The sequence below is a fragment of the Hevea brasiliensis genome, chromosome 8 (genome assembly GCF_030052815.1).
Source record: "Hevea brasiliensis isolate MT/VB/25A 57/8 chromosome 8, ASM3005281v1, whole genome shotgun sequence".
Lineage (NCBI taxonomy): Eukaryota > Viridiplantae > Streptophyta > Magnoliopsida > Malpighiales > Euphorbiaceae > Hevea > Hevea brasiliensis.
In genome coordinates this window covers 73,823,528-73,830,745 of record NC_079500.1, presented here as the reverse complement: position 1 = coordinate 73,830,745, position 7,218 = coordinate 73,823,528, and positions in this window count along the sequence as shown.

Sequence of the window (7,218 nt, the reverse complement as noted above, 5' to 3'; positions counted from 1 at the left end):
CCTGCATAGAAATTCAGCAATTCCAATATTAATTGCACTCAATTATCAAACTTCAATCACATTCATTGCACTTCAAATAGTCAATAATCAACCTCAATAATGTCAATTTCAAGCCACTACACAAAATCTCCAATTTGATCAAATCCCTAACTATCAAAATCACATTTCATGCAATGTCGTGCAATTCACTCAAACTTCTATTACAAATCATGCGTATACATCCATCAACACACATAAACAAGCTTAAAGCCATCAAACACATCAATCCATCCCACCATCAATGTTGAACAAAATTTTAGGGTTTCAATTGTGCATCAATTCCTTCAAATTTTAATCAATTCTAACATACCTCAACCTAGTTTCAAGAACTTAAGAAGAATAAAGCTAGAAATTTGCACTAACCTCACTTGTGACCAAGCTTTGACTTGCTAGAACTTCACTATTTCTACTCCTTGTTGCTGCCAATTTCTTCCCCAAGGTGTAGAATCAAGATTTAATGGAGGGAAGTATAGGTTTTAGGGTGAGAATCATGAGAAAATCAAGCTTTAAAAAAAATGGTGGAGGAAGAGCTATGGTGGTTCTGCCAAGATGGTTCTAAGGAAGAAGAAGATTATCACACCCTGCCCCACAGTAAGATGTAACATGATCCCATAGTATATCTAATGAATTACCGTACTTCGTCTACCGGTAACCCATTAAATATACGACAAGGGATTTTAAAATAATTTTCTTACTTTTCGAAGGTAGCGAGCACTTTTGGTAGGAATTAAAAACATTTACTTAAAGTTTAAAGACTAGATAAAATTTTTGTCCATTTTTATTTTCATGCAAATTTTGGAAAATTTTCGGCAGAGTGCCGTCTATATTTGGGAAAAACAGTTCTTCAAACACCTGTAAAAAAACACTTCTAATAATTTATTTCATCAAAATCAACTACAACCATAACATAAATCTACATCATTTCTCCCAACTCCATAATTCAAAACAATTCAACTGTCTTCAGAAATAATATTAAATAACTTCATTCATATTCCATTAAAGAAAAATTAATTTACTTTCATTACAAAACTCAAAAATAAGTTTGAACATTACAATAATTTGCACTTCCATTACACACCCAAAATAACATTTCAAAAGTTTTATGCATCTGCTCAAATAATTTACACATATATTTACATGCATAATCAAAATCTAATATACAAGGATATAACTAAATACAAGGGTATAACTAAATACCCGTACAAAAGCCTCAGTGTAGTCCCAACAATCAGCAGCTCACTCTGCTGCCTTTTTCCTTATTTCTATCTGCGACAGCACAGAAAGCCATCGCTGAGTATAAAAATACTCAGTGGTGCACAATAAAATATAAAACATTTGTTATTAATTCATAGTTGAAATATTTCACAATCACATTTCAATTTTCAAATCACATTTATCACAAATCACAATTTGAATATTTCACAAATTTCAAAGCTTAATATAATACAATTTGATCAAACCATTTAATAAACACAGTGTTGCCAATCACTAACACAACTTAGGCCATGACACAAAATTTTTGAACATGCCGTGTGTACATCACGACAAGGCATACTCACCCCACTAATTGAAATCAATGAGGGAGGTGGCTAGCTAGCTAATGAGTACTCATCCGAACTCACCTCCTGACTGAGAAGCTAGAGATGAAGGAATATAGTCATACTCATCACATAAATGGAGGAGGAACATAGTGATATTGCCATGCCAAGTGTGAATAAAAAATAATTTAAATCAAGTTATTTAAACATTTCACGCAAAGCACAAATCAATTTCTAATTCAAATTTCCATTCATAAAATGGCAACACAGCATTTCTGGAAACCCATAGTTAATACAACTAATTCACAATGCATAGCTAAATAAGTTTTCAATTAGAAAATGATAAATTAAAGTTTATTGTGCACAAACCTCTTTTGTCAACTCAACTTACTCAAACTTTCATTTCTCCTTCAAAGATCCCTTTCCAACTGAAACACATAAATTTAAAGTGCTTCAGTATCCATTTCTAATACTTAAATTCCAACAATTTCTCTACAAACTTATTCTTCCTATTACGGTTTATAAATTTTGAGTCTTTCACATTTTTGTGTTTAGTGGCACTATTCATGTCAAAACATTGACTTTTCCATACTTTATAGGTTTATTAGTTCTAATTGTACCCATATACCACATTTTGGGTGTCAAATTTATTGGCATTGATTGCCAAATCAATTTCTAAGTCTCCTAAGAGAAATTATAATTTTTCAATTTTAGTCCCTTGTTTTCTACTATTCCATTGGTCTGGTTACTGTGAGAATTTAGTTAAGTGTCCCTCATCAAAGTTGTTTCTTATTGTCTTAGCTTTAATTCCCTTTTTGAAACACTCAATTTGGACTTTTGTAGCCTAAGTTATGGCCATTTGAACATGGCTGGCCAGATTTGGTGTTACCCAAAATTCTGGGCATTTTCTGGATATTGGCAGTTTTTGTACACTTATTGCAGGTGAGTTTTTGGACAGGTTATGATCAAAATTTGGGTTTGTTTTCTTCATGAAAGTTGTAGGACTATGTCTCAGATTTCTATCGGTATAAAATTCAGGTCATTTGGACCTTCCTAGGCCAAGTTATGGTCATTCACGTAACTACTATTCATTTGGTCATTTTTGTACAGGTTAGTGTGCCCTAATCTGGATTTGGCCTAATTGTTCACTAAGTTATAGTCATTTTATAGGCATGATTCCTAAATGAAAAATGGTCCATTTTGTGTCTAGTTTCATTCCCTATTGACCTCACACCAATTGGGTTGGTAAATTTTTAGTTTTGGTCCCTGAAAGGGACCTAGGTCAAACTGCCTGCATATTGACCCTAACCAATCCGAATTGAAACTTATTTCTAACAATTCACACACACCACAAATTGTCACAATTGACCATTTCTCAACTCAAATAAGGTCAACTAAATCAATTGACCAATTCTCAACTTTTTCTCTAATTTTTCAAAATGCTCAAAACCCTAATTACATAGAATTTAAATATAATGCATTTAAAACATATATCCATACTTCACATACACAACTCAACCTAAACAACCACTCAAACACCTCAAAATCATTCATTTCAAACCCTAACTAAGGATGGTTAAAATTCTCTTTTGGTCCCTCAACAATTATTTTCTTTTGATTTGAAGTTAAGATCTAAGTTAATTGAGTCATAAACACAACAAATAAACTTAAATTTCCAAGTGACAGTGCTTACCTCAACTAAAATTTTCAATTCTTCCCTTTCTTCCTTTTCTTCTTTTCTTTCCTTCTTCTAAAGCTTCCTCAAGTTGATCTAACAAGTTCTTATAGACTAGTTTAGGGTCAAAGTAGGGTTAAGTGGTTGTTTCAAAGCTTGAACTCTAGCTTCAATGGTGGTTTTTCAATGGTGAAGTGAGAGAGAGGAGGGCGTGGCTTGGTGAAAGAAGAAGGTTTATTTTTTTTTTTCCTTTTTATGTATTTTTAAGTCTTTAAAAATTTTTTTGACTTGGTCAATTAGGTAGGAAAATTAAAATTGTATTTTGACATCATGATGATGTCATCAATGAGGTAAGCATGACGTAATAAACTTTTTCAATTTTCTTTTTCTTTTGCTTTTATTTTTATATTAGTTCTTTAATTTAATTTTTGATCCCAAAATTTCCTTTTGTCTAATTTTATTTGACAGCTAGGTCAGGAGTCAGCTCTATGGGTGAATTGACCAAATCGCCCCTTACTAGTTGAATTCAGTTTATAAGTTATTCGATATTTCTTCCGGATCCCTGACCTAGTTATTTTACCTGCTTAACAACTCTTTTTCATGATTTTCTCTTTTCCATTGTGTTCGCAATAGTCCTAAGGACCGCAGCGTCACATTTTCTAGCTTGAAATTTGAGTTAAGACTGACCTCGCAGTAACTTCCTGGGAAGGTCACCTATCATTTGTGACTCGACTCATTCAACTTCTTGTGTTTTATTTTTCTTATTTATACTTAACTATTTGGCAATTACTAATTATTTTCATTTTGGGCTTTTCTAGGTGTCTTAAATGTGGTTCTAATTCTCTTAATTGTCCGGACCGACATCGGTCATCGGAACAGTATAATTTACAAAGCTATGCAAATAGGGGTGTTATAATTCTCTCCCCCATAAAATAAATTTTGTCCTCGAAATTTTGTATACTATCTGTCCTCAAATAGTCATACGTGTTGTTTTCTCATGTTTTTCTCACATTTCTACATAGCTTCATAATCGAAATAATGGTCCGTAGCACTTTAACCAATATTATTTACTCATTGATTGCTCACCTCGTGTGCTAAGTTTCTTATGAGCTTCTGTCATAAGTTAGATTCAAATTAATTTCAATTTTAGAGGTAAGCAAATCTGTGTGCTAGTGGATCCACTTTTTCTAGGACCTCGTATGATCCTATGGGTGAGAACTTAGTTTTACTCTTTTTTTTTTTTTTTTTTTTTACATAATCTTATAATCTTCATTCCTTTAAGTCTGTGTAAGACTTCTAACAATCTCATGTAACATTTAATTTGTTTGTACAATCATAATCTTTTCTTATTGTTGCTTTAGCAATTATTTGTTAGTAGTATGCCCTAGAGCATATCATTTAGTATGTATCTTGTACATATTTTAATAATAAAAGGCATTTCCACTTTTCCGTTTACATAATATATTTATGTGTAATAGAAAAGGTCCATTGATATTTTGTTAGAAATATTATTCTTAAGTTGTTAAGAATATGAGTGACAATATTTCTAGCACAAAGTATCATAAATAGGTTCACAATCGAGGATACTTCATAATAAGGACATGACTTATCCAGAAAGATTGTATTCATGTTTGTTCCCAAGTTATTTATATGAGATATAAATAAGATGGAATGGTGAGTCTCATGCCATATAACAAACATGATAGGCACTTATAAATGATAAGTAGGCCGAACCAGTGACACTTATGACAAGCACATGGAGTTTACTCTTGTCAATGTTTTGTCATAAATCATATCAGTGCATATAATCTTTAGACCTGATATAGCCCTGTTATCTTGTATATAGTTAGTTTGAGTTTGATACTGCTTTCATACTTTTACTATGTATTGGTATATGGGCATGTGTTGGCTCCTGCTAGTTATATATGGAGGTAGGTGTTGATCAAGAAGGAATCTGTTCCTCTAAGTAAATAGAGATAAAATCCTATGTTCATTTAATTGTTCTTGATGTTTCAAGTTCCTGCCAGACAGATAGATTTATTAGAAAGAGTTTGATGAGAAAAATCTTTTAATCAAGAACTGGAATTAAAAGAGAACATAATATTCATAGCAAATGGAGTTTGACATAAACCATGACTCAAATTGAGTTGGGATTTTGTAATGTAGAGATTCTAGTGCATGGTAACATATGATTATAGGTTCATTTAAGGTAAACCTTATTACTAATTGGGTGGCCATGGCATGCTATGCTAGGTGTTAACCATGGTCTATGAGGCGCATAAAATGATTTAGAGAAATCATTTATGGTAAGAAAGAGTTCTGATGATATTAAGAGTTGATATCATGTCTCATTGCCAATTAGTGATGAGCCTAGTAAGTCACACACATACACTAGTTATCACCTATTTAAATATGATTTAATTAATTAATTAAAGAGTTTAATTGATTAATTAAATAGATTTGGTTTGCAATTAAATTGCAAAGTCCCTAGCATGACTTGAAACCAAATCTAGATTATTGGATGTGTAGTATAAATTAAATTTATATTTAAAGTGTTTAAATATGAATTTAATTGATGAGAAATTAATTAATAGATATTAATTAATTAATTTATATTTGATATAAATTAATTAGAAGAAGAAAATAATTATTTTGGGTTAAGAACTCAAAATTAAGACACAGGGGCATTTTGGTCATTTTGCAGTGTGACACGTGGCACCATGAGATGGTGACACATGGGATAACACATAAGCTTGCCAAATGTTTTTTAATCATGTAAGATGATTAAAATCAAGATTAAATATAGGTTTGACACTTGGCACAATGTGATTGGGTCACTTAAACCTAGAGCTAATCAAAAGGTGACATGTGGCTAGGGTTTAATGTGTTAACCTAGCTATTTAAGTGGGGTTATGAAAGGAAAACATAACCAGCAGCCTCTCCTCTCATATGTCACGCCACTTTGAGCCTCTCCAGCTATTTCTCTTCATCTCTCATCAATTCAAAGAGATTAGCCATCAATCTCTTGAATTAAGAACACTAGAAATTGTTTCTAGTGTCCTGTTTACATCTCTAATCTCTTAAAAGGCAGAACTTGAATTTCTAATTAATAGAAAAGGCTTTAGAAGCTGTTCAAGGGCTGCCATAGGTGTTCTTGGTGTGGACAAGCTAGAGGGACAACATCTGGTGTCCTGAAGACGAATCTCAAAGGTGTCATACACTGCAGACATCAAGAGGTTAGTGTAATCGTTCTTGATTTAATCTAGGGTTCTAAAATTAATCTGATTAATTTTAAAATCTTAAATGGCAAATACAGATCCAAAAACATATTAAAAGAGTTTTAATATGTTGTTTATCATTGAAATCAAATAGATAAAAATAAATCTTGCATGGTGCTTGTGACCCTAGGTGAAAAATTTTGAATTCAATGGTATAATCTTGTGTTTTTCATTCTTCCGCTCCTTCAGCCGCAACTTCCCGATGCGATCACCCATCGCTGCAGTTTCTGGCTCGTTTAACCTAATTACATTTCATTGCTCTTATTTTTCCTCTATTTTTCTTGTATTTTCTTATCATGTATTTCATCATTTTATGTCTCTTCACTAACATTTAAGTATAATTCCCGATATTCTAACTGTCCTGATAAACTCCGGTCACCGAAACAGTAGAATACACCACTGAATATAGAGATGTTACGTATGTGTCTCTATGATATACCAACAGTCTCTAGTCTCACAGATCTTCTACCCCTCTGTGCTATCGGGGCAGACCTCTCAGTCTGTGGCGGAGCAATGGGAGCACTCTTTTGTAGACAATCTCATAAGAAATGATCCATAGATCCACAACTGAAGCGTCCCCCAGTCAATAGATGGCACTCTCCTTGGTGTCTCCTCTCATAGTGGGTACATAGAGGTATTGAGGCTAAACCCCCTACAGCTATGTCTAGAGAACTCCCCATTGATACTC